This window comes from Callospermophilus lateralis, chromosome 4 (assembly GCF_048772815.1).
Source record: "Callospermophilus lateralis isolate mCalLat2 chromosome 4, mCalLat2.hap1, whole genome shotgun sequence".
Classification (NCBI taxonomy): Eukaryota; Metazoa; Chordata; class Mammalia; order Rodentia; family Sciuridae; genus Callospermophilus; species Callospermophilus lateralis.
This window is the reverse complement of record NC_135308.1, coordinates 159874775-159890261: the sequence shown is the minus strand read 5'-3', so window position 1 is coordinate 159890261 and position 15487 is coordinate 159874775.

The following is a 15487-nucleotide window of genomic DNA, read 5'->3' as shown; positions in this document are numbered from 1 at the left end:
CTCAAACTGTGATCGTCCTGGTTCAGCCTCCAGAGTCACTAAGATTACAGGTGTGTGTGCCACTATTACAGGCTCAAAATTAATAATAAATAAATAAATAAATAAAGAAGCAGGGATATAGTCTTTTTTTTTTCATATATTTAGTTACATATAGACACAATACCTTTATTTTATTTATTTGTATGTGGTACTGAGTATTGAACCCAGTGCCTTACATGTGCTAGGCAAGCGCTCTACCACTGAGCCACAATCCTGGCCCTTAGATGTAGTCCTTTTAAAACAACTGGAGATGTAGTCCCATTGAACTATAGGCTCTAAGTGGATGAATTGTATGGTATATGAATTAAATCTCAATAAAGGTGTTAAAAATGTCAAGGGAGCAGTTAAGTGTGTCTCTTAGAGGAGCTTCTAGAGCAGGAGAAATGAATTGGAAGTTATCAGGTCACAGGTGGGAATGAGTAAGGCTCAGTACAAAGACACTAACAGGTATGCAAGTTCAGGGTCAAGTTCTGGGGACCTTCCACAGTGGAGGGAGAGAAGGGAGAGTCAGACAAGGAGCCCCAACAGGGGCAGCCAGCAGCATAAGAGAAACCCAGGAAAATATGGACTAACTGAGGTCAAGAGAGAAGGATGTTCGGGGAAGGAGAAAGGATCAAGTGCAATTGAGTGAGCAGGGGGCGCAGGCAGGACACAGAGTCTACCCCAGGCTTTCCTCCCCTGTTGGCAACAAGTGCACAAAGTGCACATGGGTCCCCCTGAAGTTTCCCTCAGCATGGGGGAGTGCAGCAAAGCTGAAGGAGTAGGAAAAGGAGCACAGCATGGCGTCAGGCATACCAGAGACACTCCCAGCTCCCACACTCATTGCCTGAGCAACCTGATGAAAGGCCCCACACCTGCATCCTCAACTCCAAACCGGGATTGTCCTGCTGGCCTCTGAGCATGGATGGGGAGAGGGAATACTGGCCCATGCCAACCGCCTAGCCAAGAGCAGGCACTTTGTTAAAAGCTCTGACTCCAGAGACAGGGATCTTGGTTAGTTTCTTAACCTCTATGAATCTCCATTTTCAAAAGGTTTAAGAGAATATTAGTAAAATCTACCTCACTAGCTTGTTGCAAGGATAGATGAGAAAATGCAAGTGAAACATTTGGACAGAGCCTGGGGCTCAGTAAGGGCCAGTTAAAAAGATGGATGTTCCCTTCCTCTCTCAGCTCTTGCTCCCATGCATGTCCTTTGTTGAGTGACAATCAGGTGACACCACAGGACATGGGGGGAGCAGCTTTGACAACCTACTGATCCTGCAGGCTGGGCCAGGACTCTTAGATAACCCGTCAGTCCAATTATCCGGGGGATTTGGCTGTGAGGAGAGCTTTGGGCCTTACTGGATGGGGGCGAGTGTGGGTATTGGGGGCAGGGGTACCCTACAATTCCTCCTTAGCTTTCATTGGCTTCTAGACTGGCCACATAATCATCGCCTTGACACTGAGAGGGGACAACTGCACTGGGGCCATCCCCCGACAAGTCCCTTACATTGGGCCTGCTTAACCTTGAGCAGCTGCCTTGTCCACAGCCAACAGCTGGGCCCTGCAGGGCCATAAATCACTGATGACACTCGATGGGTCAATGTAGCCAGTGCTGCCTCTTATGGTGGGGGTGGGGAGGGGGAGCAGGCAGGGGCTTAGAATCCCACCCCCATAAGCCCCCCAGTTGCATTCAAACCAGGGGTGGTTTGGTGTTTGGCTTTGAATCCTTGCTGGGCAAACGCTTCCTTAAATAACCTTAGGTCTGTACTACCCATCAGAAACAGGGTGGATCTACAGAGAGGCTCGTGCAAAAGCGATGCTGGAAACTGGCTTGTAAAGTCTGAAATAAAGCCACGCCTTCACACTCTCTGGGGTCCCAGGGACCAGCCAGTCCACTGTTCAGGATTTCCCTGCAGCCATCCTGACTGTACCCTTGCTGCAAAAACCAGCATGAACAGGAAGCAACTGATCCGACAGTCTCCATTAATGCTCAAAACACATGCCCACTGACCAGACACATCCAGCCACTGGCAGAGAGACCAGAAAAACTGAAGCCAGAAGAATAGGAAACACACCCCAAGGGTATGTTCACTGCAGGATACCAGAAGGCTGGCGTTTCTTCTTATCTGATGAGAGTGAATTCCGGGCAGTTCGTCCATGTGCTTACTTTGCTCCTGTGAGATTTTGCCTAGAAATGTCTGCAATGGCATTTTCCCTTTACTATTGTAATAGCCGATGGAAAGGAGAACAGCATTAATGATTGTTTTGCACTTGATTCATAAGGGCAAAATAATCGGCAGGGCGTGCAAACAATGGGATTGTCTGCAGCTCCTGACTGTCAACATGTGCATGTGTCTTGCAAAGACTGGAAGAAAGGTGCAAAGATGATCACTGTTGTTTTAGGATCACAGTTGCTTCTTAAATGGGGTGGGGGTCTCACTATGTTGCCCAGGCTCCTCCATTGATCCTCCTGCCTTAGCTTCCCAAGGACCATAGGCTCCACTTTTGCTTAAAATTTTCTTTAAATTTTATTTTTTTTAACTGGCACACAAAAACTGTATGTATTAATAGAGCACCATGAGATGTTGTGATACACATACACATGGCATCATGTTGTTGTTGTTTTTTCTTTTTTTTTTAGTTGAACATGGACAAAATACCTTGATTTTAATTATTTACTTTTTTTTTTTTTTTTTAATGTGGAGCTGAGGATTGAACCCAGTGTCTCAAGTGTACAAGGCAAGCGCTCTACCATTGAGCCACAACCCCAGCACCCTCCCTTCCCCCCTCCGCATCAAGTTTTTTGGTGGTTTTTTTTTCTTTTTTTGGCAGTGCTGGGGATGAAACCCAGGGGCCTTGTGCATGGTGTAATGTTTAACTCAGGTTAAACATATTTATCTCCTCAAATTTTTGTGACTATTTTCTTCTTCTTCTTTCCTTTCAGTACTGGAAATGAACCCCAGGGATGCTCTACCACTGAGCTACATCCCCAGCTCTTTGTATTTTTTCTTTTGAGGCAGTGTCTCACTAAATTGCCCTGGCTGGCCTCAAACTTTCGATCCTCCTGCCTTAGCCTCCTAACTAGATGGGATTACAGGTGTGTGCACCACCACGCCCAGCTGATTTTTATTAATTTTTAAAAGAACAGTGGTTACATTTTGCCAACTTTTAAAATTAAACAGATGTTACTTCACCCATTTTTTTAAACTCGATAACGTGCAAAAGCTACAAAATTCAAAAGGTATGAAGAAACTATACAAGGAAGCACCTTTCCAATTACTCCTGACAAACTGTGTCTCAACCTGGTGCCTCTGTAGGGACTTGCCTTCATGCTTCTAGAGATAATGTGTGTGTGATAATGTGTACCTTCCTTAGTCATACAAAGGGGAACACACCGTATAGACTGTGCTGCGCATTGCTTTTATCACTTAATAGCACACACTGAAGTCTTCATTTTTGTGTTTACCCACACTCCCACACCCATCTACCTCTTTTTTTTTTTTTTTTTTTTTTTTGGTATTGAGGGATTGAACCCAGAGGTACTTAACCACTCAGCCACACCCCCAGCCCTTGGGTCTCACTAAATTACTGAGGCTAACCTCAAACATGTAATCCTCCTGCTTCAGCCTCCGGAGTCACTGAGATTACAGGCATGCACCACCATGCCCGGCTTAAATCTTTATTTCAAGACAGGGTCTCACTGAGTTGCCCAGGCTAGCCCGGAATTTGCAATTCTCCTGCCTCAGCCTCTGGAGTAGCTGGGAATTCCACCCTTTTAAAAGCTACAGAATACTCCTTCATATAGACTATTGAAACACACCCCTATTAGTGGACATTTATGTCATTTCCAATCATTCAACATTACAATAATCTACAATATATAGGCTTCTTTGTGTTATTTTGCATATGTTTTAAGTAAATCATAGGATAAATTCCTAGAATCAGAATTAGTGAGTCGAAGGCAATTAGTTTGTTTCTTGGTTTTGTTGTTTTGAGACAGGGTCTCACTAGGTTGCCCAGGTTGGCCTCCAACTCTTGGGTTCCCGTGTTTCCCCAGGAACTCCCAGGCTTGTGTCACCTTGTCTAGTTTAGGCACATCTAATCCATCTTTTTTCAGTGCTGGGGTTTGAACCCAGGGCCCTGTGCATACTGGGTAAGCACTCTACCACTGAGTTGCACCCACCCAGCATGTCTAATTCAAATTTACATAATATTGCCAAACTGCTGGCCACACTTTACAGTCTCATAAGCATGGTAAGAAAGCCCCTGTTTATCTACACACTAGCAACTGCTGTCAGACTCTTCAGACTGCCAATCTGATTTAAAATGATACCTCAGAGGGATCATAATTCACCTTTCTCTTATGTTGAGGAAAACTGAACATTTTTCCATCTGACGTGCAGTTCCACTCAGGAGAGCTATCCATTCACACCCTTTGTCCATTTTCCAATTCCATTTTTGTATTGTTGTTAGTTTTACATTATCAAATTTTTAATAATTAAAAAATATAATTTGGTATTAAAAATAGCACATACCCTTTATTGAGTATTTCTGGATGCTAGGCATTGAATGAAATAAATAATCACAGAGCACATGAAGTTCCTAATTCTGCACTTTCACAGAACGTGGCAAGAGTGGCATTTTGTGTTGCGACATTATTTTTATGATTCTCACTTGCAATGGCTGCTTAGCATTCTATTGATAGTGTATATGGTATCACGTAATTAGCTGTTCTCTAATTGTTAGCTTTCAGTTGCTTCTGTTGCCTTATAATTTCTGATTAGTAAACCCTTAAAATTGACTTTAAAAGTTAAACTCTTACATTGACATCATAAACTGCATCTCAAAAATATCGAATACATATCCTCGAAATATTTATAAATATTCAGTCATTGTAATTAAAACGTTTGCCTTATGAAGTAGGGGTGATGCAATGGCAAAATTTACCAAAGGCTCTGAAGAACACTGATACACATCTCTCCCTCTCTCTCTCTCTCTCTCTCTCTCTCTCTCTCTCTCACACACACACACACACACACACACACACACACATACACACACACATACACACACTGTCTCCACTACCTACCAGTGCTTCCTTTCTACTCAGTGGAAATTTCACCCATGGTTTAAAATGGATGAAAAATTATATTACTCTATTTGCTGCAAAAAAGTTTCATTGGAATTGTGGATGTAGTTTAGGGGTGGAGTACAGGTAAGACCCAGGTACAATCCCCAGCACCAAAAAAAAAGGAAAAAAACATAAATCAAGATACACTTTTTGGGGGGAGGGGTATTAGAAATTGAACTCAGGGACATTCAACCACTGAGCCACATCCTCAGGCCTATTTTTTTTTTTTTTTTGTATTTTATTTAGAGACAGGTCTCACTGAGTTGTTTAGTGTCTCGCTTTTGCTGAGGCTGGCTTTGAACTCGTGATCCTCCTGTCTCAACCTCCCAAGCTGCTGGGATTATAGGTATGTGCCACTGTGCCTGGCAAGAAACACTTTTTTAGTGTGATTTACTCCTCAATATTAATAAAAGAAACAAGTAGGAAAAAAAAAAGCAAGTGAAATTTTTTTTTCACATGGCATAAGAAAGTAATAAAAGAATTACCTTTGGGGTGGGGATGTGGCTCAAGCGGTAGCACGCTCACCTGGCATGCGTGCAGCCCGGATTTGATCCTCAGCACCACATACAAAGAAAGATGTTGTGTCCGCCGAAAACTAAAAATAAATATTTTTAAAAAAATATTCTCTCTCTCTCTCTTAAAAAAAAAAAAAAAAAAAAAGAATTACCTTTGCCATATACTATCTTTGAAAGTGTGGTAATGAAATTGCAGAGGGCACTATTATGTATTTTTATGTATGTAGAAGCTTGGGATTTTGTTTTTTCTTAAAAGTTTGTTTTATAAAAATGTTATTTTCATATGCTTTTCTAAGTAATTTTTTTTTTGTGTGTGTGTTTGTGTGTGTTTACTAGGAATTAAACCCAGGGCTTTGCATGTGCCAGACAAGTGCCCTACCTCTGAGCTACATCCCCATTTCAAGACAGAGCCTCTCTAAGTTGCAAAGTCTGGCCTCAAATTTGCCATCTTTCTGTCTCTGTTGTGCACTATCACACTTGGCTTTAAAATTCTTTTACACAATGCCAGGTGAGAAAAGTAAAAACATAAACATAAAGTTATGCACGGAATATGACTTCAATCATACTAAAAACTAAAATAAGGCTGGGGATATGGCTCAATGATAAAGAGCTTGCCTAGCAATATACACAAGGCCCTGGGTTCAATCCTTAGTACCACAAAAAAAAATAAAAAAATAAAAAAATAAAATAAAAAGACAGTTTTAAACATAGAAAAGTGGATTAAAAAAAAACCTAAAATACACTTGATAAAAGACTAAAAGAAAATACACGAAATTGAACAGTTGTATTACCAAATTTTCTATACTGTAATGCTAGTTTAACAATGCAAACCAAAGCAAAAAAATAAAAATAAAAGTTTTTAAGGAAGGAAATCACAACAGCTACTACATGCTCTGATTTGGGGCCAAAATATTTAGGGAAAATTTTCTGGGTCTGAGCACACACCCATAATTCCAGGGACTTGGGAGGCTGAAGTTGGAGGATTGCAAGTTTGAAGCCAGCTTCAGTAATTTAGCAAGCCCCTCAGAAGCTTAGTGAGACCCTGTCTCAAAGTAAAAAGGGCTGGGGATATAGCTCAGTGGCAAAATGCCCCGGGGTTCAATCCCCAGTACTCCTCCCGCAAAAAAAAAAAATAGAAAGAAAGAAAAACTTCTGGAATCCACTATGTACACTGACTTGTCCTTGTTTCAAAGTACATCCCTTTGGGAATAGTCAGTAGGACTTTAATTGATGCCCTTCACACATTTGCAGCCAATGTCAGATTGTCTACCTTATAGAACAGAGCAGAATGAATGTCAGGTGTGGCAGGGACAGACAGATAGAAGCATTCCATGTTAGAAGTTCAGGTTCATTGGATCCATAAACAGACCTCAAAATTATAATTGTGGGGCTGGGGATGTGGCTCAAGCGGTGGCGCGCTCGCCTGGCAAGCATGCGGCCCGGGTTGGATCCTCAGCACCACATACAAAGATGTTGTGTCAGCGGAAAACTAGAAATAAATATTAAAAAACTCTCTCTCTAACTCTCTCTTAAAAAAATATTTAAAAAAAATTATAATTGTGTGACAACATAAGCCAGCAGCACACACACAAGGAAAAATCATGTTACTGATTATGATTACAGGTGATTCCCTACTCCCTTGTTGTAGAGGCTTTTCTTGTAGAGTGTACAGATGCGAAGAGCTATGGAAGAGATGAAATGTCCCACAGTACAAACAAAGGAACAAAGACTGGGTTTATAGCTCAATGGTTAAGCATTTGCTTATCTTGTGTGAAGCACTTACTTCCATCCCCAGAACTGCAAACAAAACCAAAGGGAAAATGGAAAGACAAAAACCTTCCATGTTCTTGACTAGGCAGCATTAATGTAGTTAAAATGACCATGCTACCAAAAGCAATATACACATTCAATGCAATACCCATCAAAATACCAATAACATTCTTCACAGAACTAGAAAAAATAGTCCTAAAATTCATTTGGAGTAAAAGACCCAAATAGCCAAAGCAGTTCTAAACAAGAAAAGTGATGAAGGAGGCATCCTATTATCTGATTTCAAATTATACTACAGAGCTATAGTAGCAAAAACAGTTAGGCAGGACGACCAAAGGAATAGAATAGAAGCCACAAAGACAAACCCACATACTTAGAGCCATCTGATGCTTGATAAACTTGCCAAAAATATGTGTTGGAGAAAAGATAGTCTTTAACAAATGGTGCTGGGAAAACTGGTTATCCATATGTAGAAGAATGAAACTAGACTCCTATCTCTCACCCAGCACGAAAGTCATGTCAAAATGGATCAAAGATAGGAATTAGACTAGAAACCTTGCAACTGCTAGAAGAAAAAAATAGGGTCAACACTCCATCATATAGGTGCAGGCACCAACTTCCTTAACAAGACCCCTGATGCTCAAGAAATAAAACCAAAAATCAATAAGTGGGATGCCATCAAACTAAAAATTTCTGCACAGCAAAGGAAATGATTAAGAGAGTAAAGAAAATGCCTACAGAATGGGGTAAAAAAATTTTTTCAGCTACTTCTCTGACAGGGGATTGATATCCAGAATATATAAATAACTCAAAAATCTCAATGTCAGAAAACAAAAATGCAAACAGTCCAATCAATAAATAGGCAAAAGAATTAGACATTTCTCAAAATAAGAAACACTAATGGCCAAAAAATACATGAAAAAACGTTCAGGGGCTGGGTTTGTGGCTCAGTGGTAGAGCACCTACCTAGCATGCACGAGGCACTGGGTTCGATCCTCAGTACCACATAAGTGTAAAATAAAGATATTGTGTCCACCTAAAGCTAAAAAATAAACATTAAAAAATAAAAAAGGTTCAGCCTTTCGAGCAATCAGGGAAATGCATATCAAAACTACACTAAGATCTCATTTCACTCCAGTAAGAATGGCAATTCTCAAGAACACAAATAATAATAAATGCTGGTGAGAATGTGGGAAAAAGGTATATTCTTACATTGTTGGTAGGACTACAAATTAGTACAATCACTCTGGAAAACAGAGTGAAGAGTCCTCAAAAAACTAGGAATGGAACCACCATATGACCCAGCTATCCCAGTACTTGGTGTTTATCCAAAAGAACTAAAATCATCATGCCACAGTGATATAGTCGCTTCAATGTGTATAGCAGTACAATTCACAATAGCCAAATTATGGAATCAGTCCAGATGCCCATCAAGAGATAAATGAATCAAGAAATGTGGTATATATACAAAATGGAGTTTTACTCAGCCATAAAGAAAATGAAATAAGGGCATTTACTGGTAAATAGATAGAAATAGAGAAAATCATGCTAAATAAAATTAGCCAGACAGAAAATTAAGGGTTAAATGTTTCCTCTCATACATGGAAGTGAAAGCAAAACAAAGAAAAGAAGATGGTTGAGGGACTGGGGTTGTAGTTCAGTTGGTAGAGCTTGCCTAGCACGTGTGAGGCACTGGGTTCAATCCTCAGCGCCACATAAAATAAAATAAAATAAAGATATTGTGTCTATTTACTATGAAAATATCTTTTAAAAAAGAAGGTGTTTGGGGAGGGGATCTGATATTGTAAAGATACAAGATATCATAAAGATACAGAAGAGATCAGTGGAGTAGAAGAAGATTGAGAGGGAGAGAGGAAGGAAGAGAAAGGGGAAGATAAATGGAATGCATTTAACATAATCATGTTATACTCACATATTAAGGTACCAAAGGGAATTTCACCTTTGTGTATATGTAGAACGAAGAAAGTCTAATAAAAGTAGAGGAGGGAGAATAGTGGGAGGGAGAAGGGAGGAAAAGTGGGGAGGGATAGGGCTTGAAAGCAAATTCCATGCATGAGTCCATGTGTGATTTTTTTCAAAAGGAACCCAATTACAATGTATAATTATGACATTCTAATAAAAAATAAAAAACAGAGGGAATAAGAATTCTGAGACAAAGGTCACACCCATGGGTGGGGCATGCCTGTGATCCCAGTGTCCCAGGAGGCTGAGGCAGGAGGATCACAAATTCAAGGTCAGTCTCTGCAACTTAAAATTAAAAATAGAAAGGGTTGGGGGTATAGCTCAGTGCTAGAGCAACCCTGGATTCAGTTCCCAGGATTCGGGGAAAAAAGAGAGAGAAAGAGAGAGTGGGAATTCACCTAGTCATTGTGACACAGCAAGTCCACAAGGGCATATGTACTTTTTTAAAACCAAGGGTGCTTAGCCACTGAGTTATATTCCCAGTCCTTTTTATTTTTTTTATTTATTTTTATTTTAATTTATTTTTAGTTATTGATGGACCTTTATTCATTTATTTGTTTACATGTGATGCTGAGAATTGAAGCCAGTGCCTCACACATGCTAGGCAAGCGTGCTACCACTGAGCCATAACCCAAGCCCTTATTTTTTATTTTTAGACAGAGGCTCACTAAGTTGCTGAGGGCCTTGCTATGTTGCTGAGGCTGGCCTTAAATTTGCAATCCTCCTGCCTCACCCTTCCAAATTGCTAGGATTACAGGTGTGCATCACTGCACCCAGCAGGGCATACGTTCTTGATCCTAGTGTAGGAAGGGTCCAGCCCAGGGTTGGGGATGTGGATCAATGACAGAGAGCTTGCCTAGCATGTCCGAGGCCATTGGTTCAATTCCCAGTAGTACAAAATTAATAAAGAAAGAAGAAGGTCCCAGCTCTTGCCTACATTCTTTGATGGGCTCCCCACACTCTTGAAAACACCAGGTAGCAGGAACCCTTCCAGTAACAAGGTGTGACTTCTTTGCTGCATTGGCAAATGGATGCCCAGAACCCCACTTCCTCTTTTTTTTTTTTTTTAATAATTAATTTTTTTAAATTTGTTTTTTAAAAAATTTTTTAGATGTTGATGGACCTTTATTTTGTTCATTTATTGATATGAAGTGTGGAGAACCAAACCCAGGGCCTTACACATGTTAGGCAAGTGCTCTACCCTTGAGCCACAACCCCAGCCCCACTTCCTCATTTTGGGAACCACCTAGCTCTATCTCATGAGCTCTCCTTAAACACCCAGGGCTTCTCTCTACTAGAGAAACCCTGAACAGGTTGTAGGTTTCAGCTTTCTGTCTGTTGTGGTTCTGAGGTTTTATCACTAACAAATTTGGTTTCCAAGGCAACTGTGCAGCAGTTTAGTCTCATGACACCCATCCACCTAGGCTGGCTTCAATGGCAGGAGTTTGGGAGATGTATTTAGTGTCTCTGTAAATCCTATACCATTGAAGCTCCCCCTAAAAAAGCACATAGAAATGGCCATTCGGTGGCTGTGTAGACTTATGCTTTCTTTCTTTTCTTGCTGCCTATGAGACAAATGCAGACCATCAGAGGAAAGGCCCAGAGCAGGAGGAGTGGTGGGTATGGTGTGTCTTCGGAGTCAGCAGTGACAGTGCTGTGGAGCGATCTCTCTTAGCTTTCTTCTAAACCCATCCCTTGCCAATGCCATTGGCCCAGGTTCACAACTCGGGTGAAAGAGCTAGACACAAGGCTGTGTTTGTAGGAACAGGCCAACATAGCCTCTCACTTCAACATTTTTGGTGGCGGTCAAATCACTTCTCTTCAGAGACCTCTAGGGATAGAGAGCTCATTCCCGCCATCTATCTCATTGGTAAACGCACTTCCTTCTAATAAATTCAGCTCTGACTGCAAAGCCCCAGCTCTACCCTTTAGACCCTACCTAACCTGTTCGCTAAATCCACAACACGGTCCTTCACTTGCCTGAGGCCTGGGTTCCCCCAGAGGCCTTGTTGTGAAAGATGGACATATAAGCATTGCTCTTCGCTGCCCTTGTGATGGGTTATTTTAGGTGTCAACTTGATGAATTAAGGAACACCTAGGGAAATGACAAAGCATTATCACTAGGTGTGTCTTGGAGGGTGTTTTGGAGAGTGGCCTGGGAGTTGGAGGACCAAGTGGGACGATCCGCCCTTTATGTGGGCAGAGGCCATCGATTAATCAGCTGGGGGCCACGTAGAACCAAAAAAGCAGAGAAAAGGCAAATTTCCTCTCTCTCCTGGAGCTGGAGCAAGGTCCCTCCCCTTCCTGCCTTTGGACATCAGAACTCCAGGCTCTGTGGCCTTGACTCCAGGACTTCCAATACATCCCCCTCACACTGGCTTCTTAAGGGCCTGGCCTCAGACTGGAAATCATACAATTGGCTTCCTGGTTCTGAGGCCTTTGGACTTGGACTGAGCCATACAACTGGCATCCCAGGACCTCCAGCTTACAGACAGCCCATTGGGGGAATTCTTGGCCTCCGTAATCGCTGAAGTCAGTTTCCCTAATAAATCTCCTCTCAAATATCCATATCTAATATCCTATTGGGTCTGTCTCTCTGAAGAACCCTAACTTAGCTCCCAAGATGCTGACAGACGAGAGGGGGAGCCAGCTGACAGATATGTATAGAAACCTACACGTCAATGATGGAAGACCAGAGGTAAGAGAGACACTGAGACTTATGGACACATAATGGCATCTGACAAGCACTGTGTACCAGGAGCTGTGCTTGGTGCTGGGAAGGCACTGAAGAAGGAAGGTGTTGTTAGCAGTGTTGGGCGGGAGAAAGACCAGAACCTGACAACCCCTGGCTTTGCAAAACTAATATAGTTTTGTTGTTGTTGTTGTTTTTGCTATGCTGGGGATTAAACTCAGGTTCACTTTACCACTAAGCTACATCCCCAGTCCTTTAAATTTTTTTTTTTTTATTTTTAGTTGTAGATGAACATAATATCTTTATCTTATTTATTTTTTTTTGTGGTAGTGAGGATCAAACCCAGTGCTAGGCAAGTGCTCTACCACAGAGCCACAACCCCATCTCATCAGATCTTTTTATATTTTGTTTTGAGAAAGGGTCTCACTGGGTTACTAAGACTAGCTTCAAACTTGGGATCCTCCTGAGTAGAGCTGGCATTGTGAGCATGAGCCACCATGCCTGGCTTGATCTACTTTTCAACACTGAAAACTTAGGAGATTTCACATTACAACTTGGACTTGTGGGCTGGGGTTGTGGCTCAGTGATAGAGCATATGTGAGGCACTGGGTTCAATTCTCAGCACCACATATAAATAATTAAATGTCTAACAACAACTAATAAAATATTAAAAACAAACAAACAAAAAAAACCCCTGAACTTGTGGCCTCTACTGAAAAATTGGAAGATCATGCAACACTGGGCCTACAAGTCCTCCAGGTGACCTTGTCTTTGTGCTGAGTAGCAGTAGTTCCCTCCAGATAGCCACATTCTCCTCTTCTAGCATCTCCCACTTTACATGTTTTGTGCCTGGCCTTTACAGGCACCTAGGTAAACACTTATGTTGAAACTGTTCCTTCAGTACTCATTACACTTATTTAGAAAGCTTTTAAATTAGTGATTCTCTGGGCTGGGGATGTGGCTCAAGCAGTAGCGCGCTCGCCTGGCATGCGTGTGGCCTGGGTTCGATCCTCAGCACCACATACAAACAAAGATGTTGTGTCCGCAGAGAACTAAAAAATAAATATTAAAAAATCTCTCTCTCTCTCTCTCTCTCTCTCTCTCTCTCTCTCTCTCTCTCTCAAAATAAATAAAATAAATTAGTGATTCTCAACTTAAGGGACAAAGAAAAGATATTGTCTTAGGGAGTTTTCAAACTGCTCATCAAGGCTAGGGATGTAGCTTAGTGGTAGACACTTGCCTCTCATGCTCAAGGCTCTGGGTTTGGTTCCCAGAACCACAGATGCAAACAAACTCATCCTGTGCATTGGAATAATTCTTAAACAACCTCTTTTTCTGTCCTTTCTCCCCACCCTCTACCCACTAACAATGAAAAATCCTTGCCAGAAGCCCAAACCTCACCCCTGCCACTTTGTTAGCACTGAAGTGTGAAACTTCCACCCACAAAGTTTCCCTGATCTTGCAGGGAAACGTGTAGACACTTACTCTCATCTCACACAACAGCAGTCTCGCCCCTCTTCTCTAATCATCACTAGAGTTTGTAACTAAGCAACCCAGCATCCATGGGGTAGCAACCTCTCACCAATTCATTCATCCCTAGAACAGACATTGACTGAGCTGCTTCCACGCCTGGGACAAGCAAACACTCAAAAAAGATTTGTTGAATGAAGGAAGGAAAGACAGGAGGAAGGAAGATACACGGATGAATGAGGCCCTTAAGGAGGACAGGGGAAAAACAGACTTCCCCCCAAAAAAAAAGTTGTGGTGGTGCATCCCTTTAGTCTCAGCAGTTCAGAAGTCTGAGGCAGATGGGCTGGGGATGTGGCTCAAGTGGTAGCGCGCTCGCCTGGCATGCGTGCGGCCCGGGTTCGATCCTCAGCACCACATACAAACAAAGATGTTGTACCCGCCGATAACTAAAAAAAAAAAATAAAATATTAAAAAAAAAAAAAAAAAGAAGTCTGAGGCGGGAAGATTGCAAATTCAAGGTCAGCCTGGCAATTTAGCAAGGTCCTAAGCAACTTAGTGAGATCTTGTCCAAAATAAAAACTAAAAAGAACTGGGATGTAGCTCAGGGTTCCTACTCGGGATGTTCCTAGATTCAATCCCTAGTACCAAAGTAAATTTTAAAAAAAGGAGGGGGGTGTTGTAACACAGGCCACAGAGATGTATATTTGCATATGTAAATTCTAAAATGAAAGTTCTTTAGTTTATGAAACCCAGTCAGGCAAAGGAGAGGGGATTAGATCAGTTAGATCTTGAGGTGGGAAGCAAGAGTGTGTTACCCATGAAGAAGGAACAGGAGACCAAGGAACATCACAGGAAAAGGCCCTAAGGTATAGAAATGCAAGGTAGGTGTGAGCAACGGGAAGTTCAATATCAACAGAGCAGAGGCAAATACCTAGATTTCTAAAATCTATATCCTTGAGATCCAAGCCAGTCCCAGTGAGGTCAGCAAGATCAGAGTTCTCTTGAGATGGCAGGCAGTCCACTTCTCTCTGAGGCCTCCTTTGAGCACAGAGCCTGACTGCCCTGGTCAATAGAATGTTTGCTGAATAAAGCAGAAGATGCGACAGTGACAGGAGGGAAAGGAAACTATTGTTAACAGGAGCTGTCCTCACGCCAGGCATGTCCAAGAGACAGGAAGTGCCTCTAGGATGGGAGAATAAAGGCCACCAGCCCTAGGATGGGAGAATAAAGGCAAGAGGCTGGGGAGACAGGACCTAGGAGCCTGGAGGAGTGGCCCCATGGACTTCCTCAGAGGCAGGGTGCTGGAGAATGTTCTACCTCTCTCTTGCCCTTGCAGCTCTCCCTACCCCAGGGCTTCCTACTGCACACAGCAAAGACTCGTCCTGACGGGCTTTCTCTGGCCACAGGAACATGCTCAGCCTGGATGTGGCGATAAGAAGTCCCAGGGGGTTAACGAACCCCAGGAACAGACTTCAAATAATGGGAGGTTAGAGTTAGTGGATCAATTTCAAGTTTCCTTATTCCTAGAGTAGAGCAAGTATGAAGATGGCTGGACACAGCCCGCTAGGTAGAGGCCGAGCTGAGGTCCTAGCTGCCCACAATGGCAACCCCTGGTAAATGGGTCCATCTATCAACCATGCCCTGAGCAGCAGCTCCTGACCTTTCCCACCTCTCTGTGCCACTCCTCTATCAGTGCTTCTTGCAATCATCTTCTAAATAAGCCACCTACTCTCAAACCTTGCCTGAAGAGCTGCACTTAATGGGACTTCAGACAGGGTGTCACTGGAGTGGTTCCAAGAAGCAGGAACTGGATCATTGCCAGCCAGATGGCAAGAAGGACCCTGTTACTGAAGACCCCGTAACTAGGGCAGGTGCAACCCCCAGCAGGTTGAACCAGCACAGTTA